General features: G+C 45.0%; 1 protein-coding gene across 2 annotated transcripts in view; it reads right to left on the reverse strand.

Moving 5' to 3' along the window:
- The window catches only part of ctnna2 (catenin (cadherin-associated protein), alpha 2), a 413,529-nt gene extending 392,266 nt beyond the window's left edge, over nucleotides 1-21,263 (reverse strand). For both annotated transcript variants that reach the window (XM_062520942.1, XM_062520937.1), the window contains exon 1: nucleotides 21,104-21,263. The gene's annotated coding sequence lies outside the window, so the exon portion shown is untranslated. The remainder of the gene's footprint in view (nucleotides 1-21,103) is intronic.
- Nucleotides 21,264-21,984: the final 721 nt, after the last annotated feature.

Consider the following 21,984-nt stretch of genomic DNA (forward strand, 5'->3'; position numbering starts at 1 on the left):
ACACACACACACACACACACACACACACACACACACACACACACACACACACACACACACACACACACACACACACACACACACACACACACACACACACACACTCACACTCACACTCACACTCACACATCTATCCAGCCCAGTCATTAGAGTGCATTGGTGCTGAGGAGAGCAGTGGCTGATCTCCATGGTGACTTGCCCAGGCAGTGGGCAGTGCCGCAGCGGATACTGTCCATCACATACTCACCCCCACACAGTCAAACCATCCCCTGGATCCGCTAGGCTCAATGACACACACACACACACACACACACACGCACGCACGCACGCACGCACGCACACGCACACACACACGCACACGCACACGCACACGCACACGCACACGCACACGCACACGCACACACACACACACTGATCTGTGTTTCCCTCCTCATTTCTCTCCCTCCCTCTCTCCCCTCTCTGGCCCTGTTTATGAGGATTAACTTGGGCCACAAATTGAGGTTAATACTTTGATAAGCATCCAGCACTCTGAAATAAGGTCATGATGGGTGAGATGCCTGCTGGATGGCATGGGGGTGGGGGGGGGGGTGATACAGAGAGAAATACAAACTGCCTAACACACTGAGCAGTAGATAACTGGATTATGATTGATACATGAAGTGAGTGTAACATGTCACATCCCTGGAGTATGTCTTTGCTCTGATGGAGAGGAGGTCCACTTGCACGCTACCAGAGGATCTGTCCTCTCTGACTTGTGGCCACCTTCAGCCCACTTCAACCTCCCGATCTGGCCGCTCATAGGCCCGTTCTACTGTTCCCCTCACGGTCTGTGATTCTGTTCTTCTGACAGGCGTATTCTTCTGTTCCTCTCATAGCCTTTTCTCCGTTCCCGTTCACCAACATGTGAACCGTTCGGAGCATTTCGACCAAACAAAAAACGGTTCGGAACGTGGCACCTTGGTTCAGAGAACCGGAATGGGCGTGTCTATTCCACCATTCAAAGGGGAGAAGGCTAAAAGCATTTTCCGCTCATATAAACTATCGCCATGAGTAAACAAAACTAGTCAACCAAGACTACACTCCAGACGTTAACTAGCATTTTACACAGCTAAATAGGGCTGGGCAATATGGCCTGACAACAAATTTCATCTTTTTCACATAAAACCCATTTTACAATTATTCCCCCCTACGAACTACAAATTGAAAAAAAAAATGGTTCAAAACACATTATGGCTGGTAATAATCAAGTTAGGACTTAAAAACCTAATAATCCTTTAGAAGTAACAGACATGTTGGATGGGGGGATATGCAGATATCAGACCTACTGTTGCATTAGGCCTAAGCCTCCATGCTTATGGATGACCCCACTAATGAACGCCATCACTTCCGACATCAGATCCTGCTTATTTTTGCTGCCCATCAGCAGCTGGATAAGAAGACACTGGACATACAGTAGCCTATGCCAGATCATTTTTCAGTGATGGAATTCGATTTTCAGACAAACAGATTGATTTTGATTTAAAAAAAAAAAGAAAATCATTTTCGATTTCAATTGATTTTTTGGCCAGCCCTAAAGCTAATTTTTACGCTCATATCATTCTCCCGTTTTTGCAGCTCATTAACTTTTGTTTTGTAGGCAACACATCCCTTCTTGCTGATGACAGCGATCTGACTGTTGGGGACGCACTGATCAGAGTTACGCTCCCAAAAACCAAATTGCTACCTGGACTCTGGGTATCAGCTGAGTCAGAGTACTGATCCACGCCAGTGTTTTATTAGCAATTAACACTCACTAGGACGGAACCCAGAGCTGCAGAGCTGCGGTAGATAGCTGCTATCTCTACAAACTGCTGACCGTGTTAATAGCTCCCTTCTTTCCAGCCCATAGAACAAATATTGGGTTGAGCACTGGCCCAATTGACCCCAGTGTCATCTATGCTATGCCTGAGGCCACAATACCCAATCCCAGCATTTGAGTCTGTTTACTGCTAATATGCAACCGCAGCGATGGATTGGTGCACACCTAGACCACGCGACCCATCCTTGCACAAGAAAAACACCATCCCCTCCTCTCAGCTCTTGTGAGGATTAAATGTGCGTAGTGAACAGAGTGCCTGGGCTCCAGCGGAAGCTGTGTGCTGCACCTCGTGCGGCGTCTGTATTGAGTAGCCGAGTGAGCCTGCTCGTCCTCGTGTCTTTGGCGCCGCGCGGCGTGTTTTAGCAGGCTCCACTCCCCTGCTCGGGCACCTGGCATCTGCAATGGATTTTCATCAGTGATTTCAATCTGCCACACACAGTGGCCCCTTCTGTGCCAGTTTACCTATCAGATTAGATTAATTGAGTCTCTCTCTCTCTGTCTCTCTCACTCTCTCTCTCAGTCTCTGTCTCTCTCTCTCTCTCTAATACATTTGCCTCTGCACATCTCTCTCTCGCTCTGCCTCTCTTACTCTGCTTCTCTTTCTCTTTCTCTCTTTCAAACATTTGCCTCAGTGCATCTCTCTCTCTGTTGTCTCTCTCTCTCTCTGTAAACTTGTAAACATTAGTGCAGGCGAGCAACACAGACGGGGCTGCGATGCAAATGTCAGCACAATCTAATTATCCTGCTGCAGGTGATGACCCGCCTCAGTGGGAAATATCATGTCACTGGTTTTGTCTGTGTTCTGGCTGATCTGAATCTTGGCCTGAGTCACGTGAGGGCTAATCATCCGGAGGTTAAGCGATGCCAGTGCTTCATGCCCAGGGCTGCCCCTGTTGCGGCGCAGTATCTTCTTCACGGCCTCGGGGCCACCTGGGTGGGTGAGGCTCTGAGCATCTCTAATAGGCCGTGGAGCACACAGGTCTGCCTCTCGCTTCTCCATCTCTCTATCACACTGATTCTCTCTCTCATTTCCCTCTCTCGCACTCTCTCTTTGTCTCTCTCTCTCATTTCTCTCCCTCTCTCTGTCTCTCTCTCAATTTGCTCTCTCTCTCTCTCTCTCCCACTCTCTCTCTTTCTCTCTCTCTCTCATTTCCCTCTCTCCCACTCTCTCTTTCTCTCTCTCTCATTTCTCTCTCTCTCTGTCTCTCTCAATTCACTCTCTCCCTCTCTCTCACTCTCTCTTTCTCTCTCTCTCATTTCCCTCTCTCCCACTCTCTCTCTCTCTCTCTGACATTTCCCCTCTCTCTCTGTCTCTCTCTCATTCTCTCTCTTTCCCTCTCTCTCCCACTCTCTCTCTCTTTTCTCTCTTGCTCTGGGTCCCACTCTCCTACTATCTTCACTTTCTCTCCCTCTTATTCTCTGTGTACCCCTCTCTCTCCCTCTCTCTCCCTCATTTTCTTCTTCCTCTCTTCCTCTCTACCCATAATTTTCTCTTTTTCATATTCTCTGTATCCCCCTCTCTCTCTCTCTCTCTCCCACCCTCTCTCTCTCTGAAGTGTGGAGCGGTAGCAGCAGGGAGAGGAGGTAGAGGAGAGGGGCAGGTCAGGGAAGCAGAGACGGCAGTCTGAGGCTGAGCCGCGCAGTAGGCATGTCGGCACTGTGCTATCAGCGCTCACACACACACACACACACACACACACACACACGCCCGGTCACGCGGAGGAGACGCACCGAGCCGCTTCCTCACAACACACACATATTAGACACATTCACACGCTTTCAAACACATTACACACACACACACACACACACACACACACACACTCACACACACATTAAACACATTCATGCGCTCTCAAACACATTACACACACATACACCAATACACTCTATACCTCTCTCTCTCTCACACACACACACACACACTGTACATGTGTACAGAGACTTTTTCCATTACTTCTCTCTCTCACACACTCACACAAACACTCACAAACATACGTAAGGGATAATGTATAGAACGCCGGTCATTATCGGAAAATAATTCCCGACAGGATGAACTGAACCCCGACGCGCAGCGGAGGGGTTTTGCTTCGTCCTGAAGGGAATTATTTTCCGATAATGACCGGTGTTCTATACATTATCCTGCTTATTATACGTCTACTTGCCAAAACGAGAAGAAACGTACCACAATGTGTCTTTAGCAATGACTTAGCTACCGTTTCGTGGCTTCCGCTAACAAAATAAATAGTTCGCCACACAGATAGAACGTGACTGTTGCCATTGACAGCGGTCATTATTTTTTTCAGAGGTCCTCTATCAAGAAATAATGACCGGTAGAACGTTGGGAAATCCCATTCAAGTCAATGGGGCGTTCTACTTGCATTGTGAAGAGCCGTATAATAAACACGCATATATTGCAGTGGCTTGAGAATGTACAGACCTTATAGAGCATTGAAGACACCCACACATACCCTTACTGATGTGCACATGACTGTGAGCTGAATGTGAGCTCAGAGCCAATTAGCTGCTCAGCTTCTGCTGCACTATTTGTGGGTGCATGCATGTGTGCAAGTATGTATGTGGGAGTGTATGTGCAGTGTGTGTGTGTGTGTGTGTGTGTGTGTGTGTTTGTATGAATTTCACCTCTGGAAATATTTGCGAGAGAGGTGATTGGTGGGTTCAAATAAAGAATTCAAGTGTGTGCATGCGTGCTCCTGGCTTTCCTCTCTTTCCTTCCTCCACTGATGCGGGAGAATGTTGCGTTCAAGACTATTCGGAAGATGGATATTTCCTAGTTGGAATCTCCCAATTTCTTTCCAGACATACCCTGGAAATCTGACTTCCGGCTGTACAATGGAACAATACTCACTGTTGGAATTCCTACTTCTAAACTTGATCAAGTTGAGTAAGTTGATCTACCCTGACTTTAAATTTGGAACTGAGGTCCAACGTCCGACTTCTGAGATGCCTCCTTGAATATAGCAAGATCATGATGCAAACACTGTTCATTTAGAACACCTGAGGACAACACCTGAGTCATAACTACAATGCCAGCTCTGGAGGGAACCAGGTGGAAGAAATGCTGCAAACGCTTCCATAAACACACACACACACACACACACACACACACACACACACACACACACACACACACACACACACACACACACACACACACAGCTCCCCTCTGAAGTACAATGTTATTGTGTGTGACAGCACGCGGTTAGCCCATCCCTTGATGCTCTGGCCCTGTTGTGTCCTCACCACAGGCGGTGACGAGCAGCTCAGATAGATAGATGGATTCAGATAGATGGATAGATTCATTCCCAAAGGGAAATTATGGTGTTACAGCACAGTAATTAATCATATTGACATATCACACACACACACACACACACACACACACACACACACACACACACACACACACACACACACATACACACACATGCATGCAAGTCAAAAATAAAATGTATTTAGGACATGAGGTCTCTGTGCAAGTGAATGTGAAGTGCATTGTGTCTCTCAGAGCATGATTAAGGGTGGCCAGTGGAGGAGCGCTCAGACAAAGGGAGGCTGATGAAACAGGTGGGAGGGGCTGCAGGCGAGCATGCTGGAACTCCAGGAGGCCTGCGCTGCTGTGTTGCATCATCACACGGTTCACACCCCTTCTCCAGTTCCACCCAACATGTGAATCAGATCTCATCTGATCTAATCAGGATGCCAGCTTCTCATTGGGGGTTGGGCGAATAGGAATATTATATATATATTATATATATTTTTTTATGGCTCTTCCATCTCTTGCAGGAAACCCCTCATGCCTGTTTGTGCCATTTCATGGCTGACTGAAAAGCTGCACCAGCAACTAGGTGTGTGATTTTTGATCTGAAGGAGGAATGAATGAGGTCTACACTAGTTACAGTGGGAATGCTAACGAACAAACAAACTAATGTAGCTAGCTAGTAGTAACTAGCTCCCCCTTTCTGCCATGACAGGAGAATTGTAGAAAATTGTTTTATCTCTTGAGCATCAAATCCATAGACATGAATGTCGTCGCCAGTGGGCGTTCAGGAGGAGTTACGATTCTTTGGAAAACATGACAAAAACAGACACTCTCCTCAGGAAAGTCATAACTTTTGCGGCAAGACTTTGGACCACTTCACACAACTAGTTCTCTGTCCAAGGCTATGTCTACTAACCTGTCAAGAAACCAGACCTGGACACACAACGTGGCTCCACGTATGTATATGTTTCACGTATTCCTAAGAATGCTTCTATCTTTGTTGCCGTGTAAAAAGGAGAAACATTCTCTCCATTCTGCAGAGGCCTGCTTTCAAAGGCTAAGCTACAGGAATATAACCAAAATTAAAAGCCAATACAACCTTGAAGCACCATTATTGAATACCAACCTGCATAACCTCATAGCATTGCAGGCTTGCAACAGAAAGTGAATTCTCTTTGAAGTGAGATTCTGGGGGCTTGCTACCCGGTAGTCCCCCGCAACGCCCGTTTCGGAAAAAACAAAATGTCAGCGGGGCTGTTCTCCCCAGCACCCAACCAATTCCGTCTTTTAAATAAAAAAGAAGCAGAGAGCTGTTTGGGGGCAGGATGAGACGCGGCGGAGCATCAGCAGATGCCGCTGCCATCTCTCCCTACCGCCGTGCCCCAATGGCAGATGATTCATTTTTAAGACACGACTATAAAAAGGGCCCATCACAGCACTTCTGACACCCTCCCGGCTCAGAGCGCACATATTCTTTATAAGAGGGGCGGGAGGGTTGGGCTGGAGGGGGGCGGGGGCTCTTCTTCAAGAGAGTGCAAAAAAATATGTGCTGTGCTGTGCTGTGCTGCTGACTTCACCCTGACTCCACCTAGCCACCACATGACAACCACACTTGGTAGGAGAGTGTAGTGCAGTGTAGTGTAGAACAGGCACAGCAGCACTCATCCCCTCCTCTCTCAACCCCTCCTGAGCATGTCCTCAGCCTCTGTTTTGGACACATGCAGGGGCAGAATGAGGAGCCCTAGATGACCTGAGAAGCTTCTCTCCCCCGATAGAGAGAGAGAGAGAGAGAGTCATTTCTTCTCTATAGAAATGAAACAACTTAAACAAAGGCATTGAATGACTGAGCGGGGCCCATCAATCCCAGTGAATGAGGAGCAAATTAGACCTTGAGCCTTTGGCCTGAAATGAAGAGCATGAAATTACACACACGTCAAGCTGTGTTTAAAAGATTAACACTGAACTGGATCCAGCTTGCTCATGCAATCACGGCTCTCCGATTGTGTTGCCAATTGTCCACAGAACATGATGGATAAACGGGTGAAGTTCAGGAAATGAAACTCAATATGAGAGCCCTGCCGATTGGTGTCATGTTAATGGGAGGCGATTGTAGCAATTATACCAATAAGTATAGAAAAATTGCCTAGCAATTAAACATGCCCAAAACACACATTTGTACCTTCATAAATCCTATCAAACCTGGTTTAAAAGCTACACGTTATCGGCATTTAATGTCAAAGCAAACAACTCATTTTCCATTCCATAAAACGTCTCGATTAAAATTGCTTTTGGGACAGACACAAGTTAGTCCATGGGCCAGACCGGCTACCGGTACCATCTGGGTGGGCAAATTCTAGTTGTGATTTTTTTATACCTACACATCCCTAGTTTATGTTTTGATGTGATAGACCTCTGAGATTGGTAGCTTTTTAGTGGTTATCACCTAATAAAGTACACCACCCTCTACAATAAATCGCATTTTAGACACCTGGTGCATATCCTGGTTGAACCCATGGTTAAGATACTTATCAGTGTTGCATAATATTGAGTGTGGTATCATTTTAAAGAGTACATCCTAAGCTTTCATTCAAGCACATTGGTGGAGCCCTCTGATTAACACAGAGGTCACTGGAGCTCTTTGAGCCAACAAAAACACAACATTTTCAACCATTTCCGCCTAAACTATACACTTTCTTTATGCCCTGTGGCATCAGAGAATATTACAGACACAAAAGACAGAAACTAAAATACTCTCAGGACTCCAAGGATTCAGAAAATGTATGCTTTACCCATACTACTCCATTAAGGGATGTAATTTTAGGGCCAAACTAATAAGGATGACCAAAATAAGAAGCGGGGCCAAAATTCCGCACATGGAACGCCTTGGCCCCCTTCTGTTTCCTCTCCTTCACAATCTTTTCATGGCCAGTAGAAGAGTTGTGATTCTTCATGAATGTCACAATTCTTCTCTGTGACAACATACAGTGCATTTCCCCACCTGTTTGCTAGTTTTCTTTTACCACATTCCCCCATATTCGGGATTTAAAGTGAGACACTACAGGTGAACAGGGTAGAATTTTAAAATAATAGATATCACCATGAAACTTCCTCAGTTGATTACTTACACAAGTATGAAAAAAAGTATTGCAAGTTTTTAAAAATTGTATGTTTAATTATGCAAATGAGGAGTTGCCTCATTAAATAGGCCTATGCATGATTTTGCATATATTTCCGGTAGATAGATTTGAACATACAGTATGATAAAGTTAGGCAGACAATCATTTTGTTTACAAACAAGATTAAAATTACAGGGGGATTTCAGGATATCTGCTTTCATTACCTAGGAAATCACAATATACTGTCCATAGTAATTTTTTTTTAATTATTTTTATTATTAAAATGTCCCATAAATCAGGCCAGGAATGATTAACTAACAAATTCCTCTGTAAATATCTGTATGTGTGTATAACTGGAAAGTTCGGTGTACATACATGTACAGTAGGTGCTACAGTACATACAATGCCTTTAGAAAATCATCATACCCCTTTTAAATAGTTACTTTATTTGTCTTACAGCCTGAAATCAAAGCCCATTTTTATTTACAAATTTAGCATCAAACATCAAAATAATGAAAAAAGGCAACAGTTCTGAAAATTAATTTAAAAAAATTGAAAAACTAAAGTAACAGGGTTGAGCTTCCTTTTACTTTGATTACAGCCATCAATCTGTTTAGATATGTCTCTATTAGCTTTGCACCCCTAGATTGGGGAATATTTGCCCAATCTTCCTTGCAGAATTGCTCAAATTCAGTCAAATTCTGTGGGGAATGGCGATGGACTGCTGTCTTCAAGTCAATCCACAGATTTTCTACAGGATTTAAGTCAGGGCTCTGACTTGGCCAATCAAGGACATTCAACTTCCCATCCTTAAGCCACTGCTTTGTTATTTTGGCAGTATGTTTAGGATCATTGTTGTGTTGGAAGGTGAATGACCTGCCCATCTTCAGTTGTCTAGCAGAGGGACACAGGTTTTCCTCAAGAATTTGGTTGTACTTGACAGCATCCATTTTCCCTTTTATCTTGACCAATTGCCCAGAACCGCTGAAGAGAAACATCCCCACAGCATAATGTTGCCCCCACCATGCTTCACAGTAGGTATGGTGTGTTTTGGGCGGTGTACTGCGTTTGGTTTTCGCCAAACATAGCGCTTGGAGATTAGTGCAATATACAGTACACTGGAATATTCTGCTACCATGTAGAAAAAGGCTTTATGGCAGATGAGACTAAGATTGAACTTTTTGCACTGAACTCCAGCAGGTGCTATGTTTGATGAAAACCAAACACAGTACACCCAAACAAACCATACTGCCACACACCCTGGCAGCTGAGTTATGGACATACTCAGAGTCTGCTAAGGGCCTTGGTGGGCAGTCCAGTCAGAATACCATTGCAGTAGTCCAGACAGGAGGTGATTAAGGCATGGATGGGTGTTACTGAATGTGTGAGTGAAGGCCAAAGTTGTGAGATGTTTCTGAGGTGGTAGAAGGCGGACTTGGTGATGTTGATGTGGGACTGGAAGGATGACGCCTCAGGAGATGGGGAAATGGATCAGCCTTCCACAACGTCTCCAACGTTCCACAACGTCTCCAACTTTCCTGAGCAGTGGTGCAGGGTCTGCCACCATGAGCTCTGTCCTATTACTGTTGAGTTTGAGTAAGTTTGTGGTCATCCATGATTTGAGTTCCTGCAGGCAGTTTACAAGTTCTGTGGGTGGGAGCTGGCATGAGGAGTTTGTGCTGATATAAAGTGTCATCGGTATAGCAGTGGAAGCTGAGTTCATGGTTACGGATAATATGACCTAGGAGTAGCGGGTACAGAGTTGGAGCCATTGAGAGTGATAAATTGTTTCCGGTCTGTGAAGTAGGACTGGAACCAGGACAGTGCTGTGCCACTAAGGCCGATGAGCTCAGAAAGGTGATGAAGCTGGATGGTACCACACCAGAGATGCATTTAAGCATGGGAAGACAGGTCTTGATCAGGGTGGTGGACATTAGTTCAAGGCTGCTGTTGAGGTCTTGGCTGAGGTGACCAGTTTTTTTACTCGGTCGGCATCGAGTGGAGAGAAGGCGGATAGGCAACACTAAGGTGAGCCGGCAGCTGAGTGGTGAGAATCCTGTTAGGGCAGAGCCCAGGAGACTGGAGCTGCCCATAACTCTCACAGGAGAAACACACAGAGTTCATAACTCTCAACCAAGCCACTCCCCAGGTTATGGCTATATCCTGAAGCCTCACAGCCTTGGCCATGGTGGCGGGCTTAATGTTATGCATCGTGCTCACATCCTGGTCAAAGTTAATATGACCTCCTTTGAATGTGTTCACTTCACGTTGTCTGGGTCCACACAGCCCCTAATCTACTTCGACGCTATCTGACTCCATAGCGACTCATCTCGTGACCCACCACCCTTACCCTTAGTTGAACACTACAACCATGCCCTCTCTCTCAGGACTTTGTAGCACCTCTCACCACATGTTAGTGTCTTTCTCTGGTCCTTTCCCCTGGTTCATCCTTGAGTACCGCAGGATGAAGACCACAGGGTGTAGGCTCGAGAGACGATACAGAAGATCCAACCTCACTGTCCATCGTGAAACATTTAAAGAACACGTCACAAACTACAAAGAAGCCCTCTCTCAGGCAAAAACAAGATATTACTCCACACTCATCAATAACCATCAAAACCACCCCAAATTGCTCTTCTCCATCAACCATCTTCTTCACCCTCCTGATTAGGGATGTCACGAGAACCGATACTTGCGATACCTCTCGATTCTAAAATGAAAAAACACCGACGATGCCTATTTTTTTGAAGCACCGTAAGCACCGACGCCAGCATAAGCATCGGTGCTGCGACTCTTCCGGAACTGATGGGGGCAATACAGTGTTTCCCACACATGGACTAATTTGTGGCGATGCACCACAGATTCAGCACCGGCCGCCACATATTGCGTTTCGTTACTTTTTTATTTATTTATCTATTTTTTAACGATATTGAAAAACACACAACATTCGTTGAGCTGAATTTCCTTTCCCTGCTCTCCCTCTCTGTCACTCACGCTTCTGTCTCTCATGCACACACATATGCAAACACACACGCACACACAGCGTCCGTCTCCATGAAAACCAACCTGAAACCAACCAGATCATTCCTGGAAGCATGGTCATAGCCTACTGATGCACCTGACGCTGCCCTGGTGGAAGCATATAGTCCTTCCGCAACTTTTGTAGATTATACGTGCAACTTTACCAAACAGTAGAAGTAAACTTGTTCTCCTTGGCCCGCTCTCGTGCGTGCTCAATGGACACCCGCCCACGACATGCACATTTACAGTAATCCAAATAAAACTTTCACAATCGTGAACGCAATGACGCACAGAAGACGACTAGCTAATTTGCTGTTTAAAATCCGGTTAGCATCATTAGCTAGTCTATGCTGCAGAAATTTGATTAAAACTCTTGCATTCAAGTTGACTGACCATCTCAATACCAATGTTTTTCAACTGCAAGACTTCTGGTTCTGTCCCAAGGAGTAAAAGCAGCTTACCTTGAAACTTAAACACATGTGGGGAAACTGAACAGTCCAACCAGTAGAGTATGATAAGCTTAGCCTGCTACTTTGTTTACAAAATGTTGAGGCTTCAACCAGACAGCTGAATTTAAGAGGTGGAGTTGTAATATGAATAGTAGGCTATAATCTGCATAAAGTTTGCTGTTAATGAAGATCAGAAATTTCATATAGAATGTATAAGTAGTTACAGAATGTGTGTGTGTTTCAAATCATTCACATTATATGAAAGCAGAGCGATAAAAAGGCAATGCAAGTCATTGGTTTTTATACAATCCATTAGAAAAGTGATTTCATTAATTATGTGTAAGCCTATGTGATATGCTCACAATTGGATACTGTATTCTGTTATGCTCTGTATGTTATAGAAATTATATTTCAGTATTCTGCAAATATTTCAATAAAGAAATTCATTAAGTACATGGGATTTTCGAAAATCCTTTTTTTTAACGATAGTATCGAATTTGGCATCGAGAATCGTGTAATTTTACTGGTATTGGCACCGACTACTGATTTTTTGGTATTGTGACACCCCTACTCCTGATGCTGCTAAACCCTCAGATGCAACTGACCTCTGCGCCAGGGGCCTCATTAATAAAAATGTTAAGTAGAAATCACCCTTCATTTGATTGTAGATCATCTCTGGAATTATCGTATGTGTGATTCAGAAAAAACAAACGTGTACACAAAAAAAAACATGTGTAGGCCTAGCCTATGCCATCTGATATTAACTAGCTTACATTTATGCGCTGTCATTTCCAATAGTTTCTAATTATGATTTTCCAAGCAGCACATTCTGGAATGAGATTCTATGCATCCATGTCCATTGTCATTTCTTCTGCTTGCAGTAATGTGGTATGCAATGTGTGATACATTTGGTAGATTTACTTAATAGAAAATAGTAGGCTACCTTATGAAGGAAAGACCTCTAGGCCTACGTTAAGATATAGTACGTTTCCAATATGACCCAGGGTCATATATTGCTGATGTAGCCTAAAGCGTACTAAATTATAAGCATGATATGTCATGTAGGCCTAACGTCTCTTTTGGGATAGGCTATGTTTAGGCTATGTTTTTGCAAAGTGAAGTATAGTATAGAAGTAGTTGGCCGGTCATTCTTCATTCCTTCTGCACATCGGGGTTCAAGCTATTATATCTTTGCATTTGTTTTGCAGTGCCCTAAACATTGCCCTTTATAGTTTGATATAGGCCTACCTTTAGGCTATCTATCTTTATATTTCTGCCTACATTATCCAAATTGTCATTATCCAAGTATTGTCATCTGATCTCGGGCACTGCCATCAGTCATAGAGCAAACAGGTGCGCGCTCAGCAAAAACTTTGGGCAACTCTAAATATGAAGATCAGAGGATAACTTCTGTCCCTTGGTGATGTATAGATGATGCCAAACTATCTGTCCATTATTGCTCATTCAAATATTATCTTTTTGTGACGGAGCCATGAACACAAATGTCATATTTTCCTTTCCTAAACAACACTTTACGGTCAATATTACATTGATTGGAACATGAAATATATCAATTACTTTATGGTAGGCCTTTGTGTTTTTTTTAGATGTTATGAAATAGGTTAGGTAGGCTATAGGCCCATGTTTTTTCTCACTTTTCTAAGCAGGCTAGTTAGCTCAATAGCAGTTTCACGTCAAATCATGAAATATTAAAAAACATGTTAGTTGGTCACAGTCTCATGACACACCATAATTACATTAATACTTATAATCCCTTGTGCCAAAATCCAAGGTAAAATATATTAAGAAGCCTCTGCCCAAATGAACTTAAAGGAGCAAGCTAACCACCAATCTGCCAACGGTCACAAACACACCAGTATACTGCTGACGAATGGCCAATCGAACAACAGTATACAGTATGCAGCATGTCATTAGGGTTATCAAGTGGGCACCCTGCCCTCATTCACCGATGTTTCATTAAGTTAGGCCCACAACACCTCATGAAGGCTTAACAGTGAAATCAGCATCCTGGAGACACTCCCCTCCATGCTGCCACCATAATAACACATTGCAATATCCAATATCCAAATACTCTTAACCAACCTAGGCTTGGTCTAGGCTGGTTAGGTTGGTCCGTCCCGTTGATGCGTACTGAACCATAACCCTAGAAAACCCTAACCCTAACAGTCTGTCACAAATACAAAACAAATAAGACAGTTAGCTACCTTAGCTTGCACCCCAGAAAGTCTAACTCCTCCTAACCCACAACCATTCACTTGCTTGTTCTGCTGCCAGGGACATGGTAACCACCTGCCTTAGACTTCGTCCACAAATGCCCAATTCAGAAAGAAAGCCAATAGCAGATCTGGCCACAAAACCATGTGCGCTGATTTCAATAGGCCTTAGTCATGCACTCCAACCTTGCTGGGCTGCCTCCTCTGCTATTTCAGTGTATTTTGCTCTTTTCAACTCATTGGCCTCTTCTACTCATAATAATATTACAACAAATGTTTCCACAGTGTGTATACACACATAAGTCCTTGGGGTGGTGTTGGAATATAAGATTACAAAATAAGACATAGACAGATACGTACCTGAAACAGGGAAGATGTGGAGGTCACAACAATATATGACAGTTGACATAAGTGATATTATATGATACAAAATACAAAATTGATACATATGGGGAGGAAACAGAAGGGGGCCGAGGAGTTCCATGTGCGGAATTTTGGCCCCGCTTCTTATTTTGGTCATCCTTATTAGTTTGGCCCTAAAATTACATCCCTTAATGGAGTAGTATGGGTAAAGCATACATTTTCTGAATCCTTGGAGTCCTGAGAGTATTTTAGTTTCTGTCTTTTGTGTCTGTAATATTCTCTGATGCCACAGGGCATAAAGAAAGTGTATAGTTTAGGCGGAAATGGTTGAAAATGTTGTGTTTTTGTTGGCTCAAAGAGCTCCAGTGACCTCTGTGTTAATCAGAGGGCTCCACCAATGTGCTTGAATGAAAGCTTAGGATGTACTCTTTAATATGATACCACACTCAATATTATGCAACACTGATAAGTATCTTAACCATGGGTTCAACCAGGATATGCACCAGGTGTCTAAAATGCGATTTATTGTAGAGGGTGGTGTACTTCATTAGGTGATAACCACTAAAAAGCTACCAATCTCAGAGGTCTATCACATCAAAACATAAACTAGGGATGTGTAGGTATAAAAAAATCACAACTAGAATTTGCCCACCCAGATGGTACCGGTATGCTATATTTTGGGTCTTTGGCCCATGGACTAAGTAAAAGAATATTAAAAGTACTGTTGAAATCAAGGCATAAAAGCCTTCAGAGCCGTTGATTCAGCAGAGGCTGACCAGGCAGGTTGTGACACATGCACCTCTCTAGGACCCTGGCCCTGCCTGCCTCCACACAACAGCAGCTCATTGACATGTGATCTGACCCAACACGACCCAACCCCCCCCCCCCCACACACACACACACACACACACGCACACACGCACATGTGACACATTTACACATAGGCACACCCAGAAATACATACACACACCAAAACACACATCTGTGTAGTGTGTACACACACACACACACACACACACACACACACACACACACACACACACACACACATTCACGCACATGCACATGCACATACACAAACAGACTTGTGTGTTAAAAACCAACAATGAGCTGGGATCTTAGGGTCATGGAATAAGGGGTCAGCTTGCAGAGAAAGCTTTTTTTCAGGCCACATTGAGGACAGCTGTCCCAGCTGAACCCACCTACAAAGGGAGGGGGGTGCCATGCTCTAAATGGGGGGCGGGGGGGTATCAGGGATTCCAAAACAACAACAGCGAGGTCTGGAGGCCCGGGGTGCATGAGAAAGAGAGGTAGCCCACAGGCCCACTCAGCATGAGGGACTATTAGCATACCTTCTGCTGGAGGGAGAGAGCGGAACATAAGGCTGAGTCTGACAGAGATGGGGTGTGTGTGTGTGTGTGTGTGTGTGTGTGTGTGTGTGTGTGTGTGTGTGTGTTTGAAAGAGAAAGAAACAGGAAAGAGAAGGGTGTTGAGATTGATGCAAACGTGATATGTAGGTAAGTATGTGTGCTTCAAATCATACTGTATATGTCTTTATTTCAGGCAATGATGGTGCAGTCCTTGCATACGTTTACTCTGACTCACAACTGAAAATTCAAACTCAAAAGTCATGAAAGTCATCAGTTCTTATCAGTTCATAAGACCAACCTTTCGGTTCACTGCAGAGCTTTTGAAACTGAATCCATTAAAATGTATGCAAGTGGCAGGCATTATCTGAATTTCTGCGACTGCTGTCCCCCTGCAGAACTCAAGAGCACTACGTCACTTCTTTAAAGTGTATTTTTTGGGCTTTTTTGCCTTCATTTAGTTAGGACAATATAATCAGGAAGCAAGTTGTAGAGAAAGTTGAGGTGGGATTGGGAAATGGCCGCAGGTCGGATTCGAACCCAGGTCCCAAGGGGAACTTGGGCCTGAACATGGCAATGGACTCTGCAGCCACTTGCACCAACCCCTCACTACTTCACTTTTCTGTCCTCGTTAAAATCAGTATCAGCACTCTGGGAGGAGAGATGGCAGCTGTGTGTGACAGCTCTGACGGGCCAACCCAAGGCAGCTGGGGAAACTGCTTCATCATAACCCAATTCCGCGCAAAAACGCGCGTCCACCGAGACGGACGTTCTGAACTCTCCTGACCAGCGTGTCCATATCCTGCAGGTGAATCTCGGGCCCGGTATCTGGGCTCGGCTCCAGCTGTCGCTTCAACTTAGATGGGCTTCAGGGGGAGCCGCGGGGGGGGCGAAGCTTCCCCAAGAAAGTTTCTGACCAGATGAGGAGCAGCTATGACGGGCACAAACAAAAGCCGCCGATGAAAAAACGGAGCGGGACAACGACAACAGACGACGCGCGTCAGCCGCTGTCAAGCAGGGACGTCTGATGGGCTGTCTACACAATTCTGAGAGGACATGCCACGACACATCACGACAAGCGCCATCTCCCCATAAATTCGGAATTGTGTAACAATTTCATGCCCGTACAATCCGGCAGCCCGTCTGGCTCCGTGGAAAGGGGGGGCGATCAGCGCAGCAGCCGAAAAGAAGATGCCATCGAGTCTGAACTCCGCTGACGGCGCCTGTCACGGCACCGCAGGGGAGGAAAGAAGGCTCTCTGTCCATTTTCATAATGCAAGTTAATGCACCATTAATACTTCAGATTCTATTCAATGCTTTATGTAAGAGAGAAGCAACTACATTAAGGGGAGACGGACGCCTCGAGGAAGAGGGAAGGAAATGTGCTCCAGTACATTAGAGGGTCTCGCACATCCCCAACTGATCGCATGTGTAGACAATAGAAGAGTGCAGAGTGCACACACACAACAGCTAGAGTGGTGATGGTGGTGGTGGCGGTGCCCCCGATAATAGAGTCCTGGCGGAACAAAGGAAGGAGATGGAACAGAAGGGCCCGAGTAAAGTATGCGTGAGAGACAACCGAGGGGGCTGCAGGCAGCTGTTACTGTCCCATTACACAGTGTGTGAGTCACTTGGAGGAGGCAAGGGGGCTTGGCACCCATGGGCACATCGTATTAGAGATCAATACCCAGGAACAAAAGAAAAGGCTTAACCGCGTGGCCCAGTCAGAGAGATATCAGCCGAGCAGAGATTCCCCCCTGGATGGGTGCCCTGGCCTGCAAGGACTATTATCAACACTCTGATGGTGCTTCAGGTTAGGTGATGTTAGGTGAAGACGCTTTTAGCTTGTCAGTGTATTTACGTCTGAGTCACTAAAACGCATTGTGCGTTTGCCAGCACACATACGGCCGGCACTGTGTGGGCCGTGCGTTGTGACTGAACTAAAGGTGATGAAAGGTATTCTTAATGACTCTAATGGAGAGCTCTGGTGGCCACTGAGGGGACATCAGTGATCAAGCCGGCAGAATGATGAGTTCCTGCTCAGGTACCACAGGCCTGCCTCCCCTGGGCCCCCTCGGTATTTTACTGTATTTTATTCTCGCTGCACTGCGTTACTCATAACTTTAATTGAGACCATAAGGCTTTGGCAAAGGTAATTTCACCCCTTAATTAGACGGCTGGTCGTGGGGAAACTGCTTGCGTACGACGAGAAACCAGCATGGTCGTAATTCTAATCATCACTTACATCAAGTGATCAACCAGCATATCGAGAAACACAATGCAATATGATTAATTGGAACAGGAGCCGGAATTCAAATATTAACAGAGTCATTCGGAGCGGTTGTAGACTTCATAAAATTGATTCCTTTCTTGGCAACTGTACATGTTAATTAGCCACAGCGTCTGGAGCCTGCTCTCCTGGGTGTGGCCTGTCAAAAGTGACTGACAGGAGAGAGAATGAAAAAGAGGCCCCTTGCCCTCTCTCTCTCTCTAACTCGATCTCCACTACTCTCTTTCTCTATCTGTACCTTCCTCCTTCACTCTCTCTATCTCTCTCTTTCTCTGTTTCCCTTCCATTTTCTCTCTCTCTCTCTCTCTCTCTCCTCTGTGTAGCTGTGCTCAGTGAAATGATAAAAGCAGCAGACCACATCCCCGTCTCAAGGAGACGTGAAGCACTACAGTACATGTGTGAGAGTCATACTTCAGACCCCCATTGAAGAAGTCATATAGTGTTATAGACTAATTACTTTTTATCTATGGATGCAGTCATCGTCTCCATAGAAAGCATTATGAATACCCTCGCGCTAAGTTCTTGAGCATAACTGAATCCAGACCTTGTGAGGAATGGATCTGAGCAATGCTTCAGACTTACTAAAACTCTAATAGCCCTACAACTTCAGGTAGGATCAATACACGACTCTAGAATGAGACACGTGTTATTGATCTTAGTCAAATTTAACTTTTCACAGACTTATTCCATATTCCAGCAAAGATCTCTCGTTAGCACACCACACGTCCTTCAGCAGAGGAGAGAGAGACCCTCCGTGGCCACACTGGGGGACCGCTGTGACCCTGATCCTCTCCGTCTGGACACGCGGGGCAGGATCCACCGAGGCGCTCCGCTTGCTTAGCAGATGTGCAGCCTGGGCCCCTGGTCTCCCCGGGCAGCCGGACATGGCAGAGCTGGGGGAGCCTCATTGTGCCCCAGACAACGACCAAAGTATTTCTGAGCGAGCAAATCCCAAAAAAGCTAATTTCCTCATGCTGTGCTCATCGAAAGACACCTCAACCATTGCAGTACATGCTGTGGTTTGTGAATTGCTTATGGCTGGGGGGATGTGCACATTTTCATGCAATCTCAATGTCATTCTACATATTAAACAAGAGTAACTAGGTGTTACAAATTCCATGCTGTACATAAATTGTATGCAGTGGTGGCCAAAAAATATAGGCTGACTAATGCCATAAAAATATTCCAAAAAGCTTCTAAGGAAATGCGAAATTACTTATCCAAGAATCTACCAGAGGAGAGCAAAGTTTGGTGAAATACTGAGATCTGCCCTGCAGGGCTGCACATGCTGGTCTGAGGTGCCTCTAGCCCTATGGTAAACAGAGCACTGTCGCAGCAGCACCCTGGCGTTGCCCTGCGGATCTCCCTCTGCACGCCTCCATGCCAATCAAAAGTTCAAGATCTAAATCTGGCCACGCAGTACTCCCTCTCAGCCTGTCAGATTCCAGACTGAGGTTAGCTTACAGGAATAGCATGTCATGAATGGCATTCTTAGTCACAGCCCTGCAGCAAGCTAGAGTGTTTGTGAGTTCCCCCTCCTTATTCTGAATAGCACGGAGTCGGAGACTGGGGGCCGTACTCAGCAAGAGTAGGAGTCCGGGATTTCTGTAGGGTTACCAAATTCGCCGTGACATTATCATTCCACTGGGCTACATTACAATGCACAAATACAATGCCTAGATAAATGTCTACCTGCTTTAGCTAAATGTGTGAAATTTAGCCTATGTGAAACAAGATTTATCCAGTGCTTTTCGGTAGGACTGTATTAGGCTGCTCACAGCTGGTCCTCCTAGTTGTACTTACATAGATCAAACATTACTGAAACTGCCATACCAACATTGCCATAACACAATGGACATAACCTAGGCTACATCACAACGTCTCGAAAGAAATGCGATTTTTACTGTCAGGGTCGTTTTGTTCACCAACGGCCTTCGCCACAGTATTTCGATCGGTATTCTTCGGGGAGACTTTTGAATTCATTGGATGGCTGGGTAAGACAATCTGTTCTTTAAGCATTGTGTCCAGACATCTATGAAATTGATTGTAATATCCTGAATATATCTTTTGATAGCTGTTACGGATGATATGCGCCTGTAGCGAATATCATCTTGTCAACTTCAACGCGAACCTGGAGCCAAATCTGCTGTTGACTAATATCAAATGTACAGGCATTCCATCATAAATGCAAGCGTGCTGAACAGCGTACGTCTTAGCGAAATTATGTCGGCTATCGTAAGTGTTCAATTATTCATAAAGCACCTTCTGAAAGTAGCACACACCTTTGCAACAATAACGCGCATCTGTTACAGTTTCAACCACTGTCAAGGCAGTCTACAAAGTAGCGGTTGAAGTATTGGCAACAGCCTTCCTACTTCATGCAGGCTTTGAATTCACAATTGCGACTAATTCCAAGCAACAGCGAATTATTTCTGTTTAAAAATAACCAACACACACTACAGTAATTTCAAACACAAAGAGAGGTGACTTATTGATGTGAAAAGGTCAATTAATGCTGCAAGACAAAGAATAACGGGACATCATCGGAGAGACTAAATGACGGGAGGCGCACCGACAATGAAAGGAGGTCCGCTGCTACATTGGAGGGGACTGTGATTTGATAGGCAACACTGGAAGACAAAAACTCAAATGGATAATTTATCCAAGTCTTGATAGGATATTTAGGTAAACTATCATTGTACCACAACTGAGAGTTAATTTCAAGGTATCCTATCGTTTGATATTCAACCATGCCAATGCTGGGCGGCAATTGCCTCTTAGCTATCGGGCTAGCTCTATGATAAACGCTAGGCTATGTACGGGTGGAAGACAGTGTAAATCTCTAGCCCACAACCTCAGTATTGTAGCTTTCTGGCTAACATTGCTAGGCATGAATAACGGTCCGTGCTGAGATGCAAAATACAAACGTGCGGGGAAAGCCTTCTTTTGTGCGTAGACAAATGACGACATTCCACTTTCTAGTGGTAGGCTAATTTCATTTCAGTTTCAGGTAAAATAATTAAGGGACCAGATGAGATGGGTTAGCCTTATCATAAACCTCGCCTTTCTGAAAGCCATGGGAAAGACAGCAGCGCTGGCTAACGAGTCAAGTGTTTGCTTACCTTTACAAATGTCAGTTCTTGTATTCCAACAGAAGCCTGGTAGTTAATATTTTCAGCGTATTTCCAGAGACACTGCCTTCTTAGCCTGTCTTGTTTGCTGAAATACCAAAATCCTTTCGCTTGCCTTTCAGTGATGAACCAGAATGAACGCACGCGTTGCTGTCGGTATCTAGGAAATGCTTCTCTCCGCCGCTCCCTGCCAAATACTGACCCCTCCCACCGAATCCCCAGCCACAGAGAAGACAGGTGCTGAGTATGCGCGCACAGTGCGCAGCTTCGCATAGAGCGGGGGTCCCTTGCAATATAGTGAGCCGCACAGAACTGTCAAATCCACAGTCTCCTCTCAATCTCGCATGCGCAGTTCCGTGCGTAAGAGTTCTTTCAGCCTAGTCGCGGACAGACGGAGTGATCTCCAGCGCCTCCCTGCCAAATAATGATTCCAGGGCTTCAGAAATGGGACAGGATGATGCCCTTGCTCAGCTTTCTCCGCATGTGAACACTGAACAGCGCTCTGGTGCTGAATGTGCGAATGTGGGTGTTCTTTGCAGAAAAAAGGAACGACCGAGTATGCGTAAAGGTGTGCTGTCGGACGACCACAAATAAGACAGCCGGTAGTCCCGTAACCTGCTTGCATTCGGTTTTTTTGTTTGTTTGTTTGTTTGTTTGTTTTGTTTTGTTGTTGTTGTTTTTTATTTTGTTGTGTTTTTTTTTTTATTAAGAATATTACTTTATTGTTCACTACATGGGGCGATGTATGTTCACTCACGTGACTCACCCCAGCTGTGAAATGATTTCATTCTACGGTTTCTAACTTGACGCAAGCATATGGTGGACGCTTACATCAAGTCATGGACATATTACAATGAGCCCGTCCTGTGTCA

This window comes from Sardina pilchardus, chromosome 2 (assembly GCF_963854185.1).
Source record: "Sardina pilchardus chromosome 2, fSarPil1.1, whole genome shotgun sequence".
Taxonomy (NCBI): Eukaryota; Metazoa; Chordata; class Actinopteri; order Clupeiformes; family Clupeidae; genus Sardina; species Sardina pilchardus.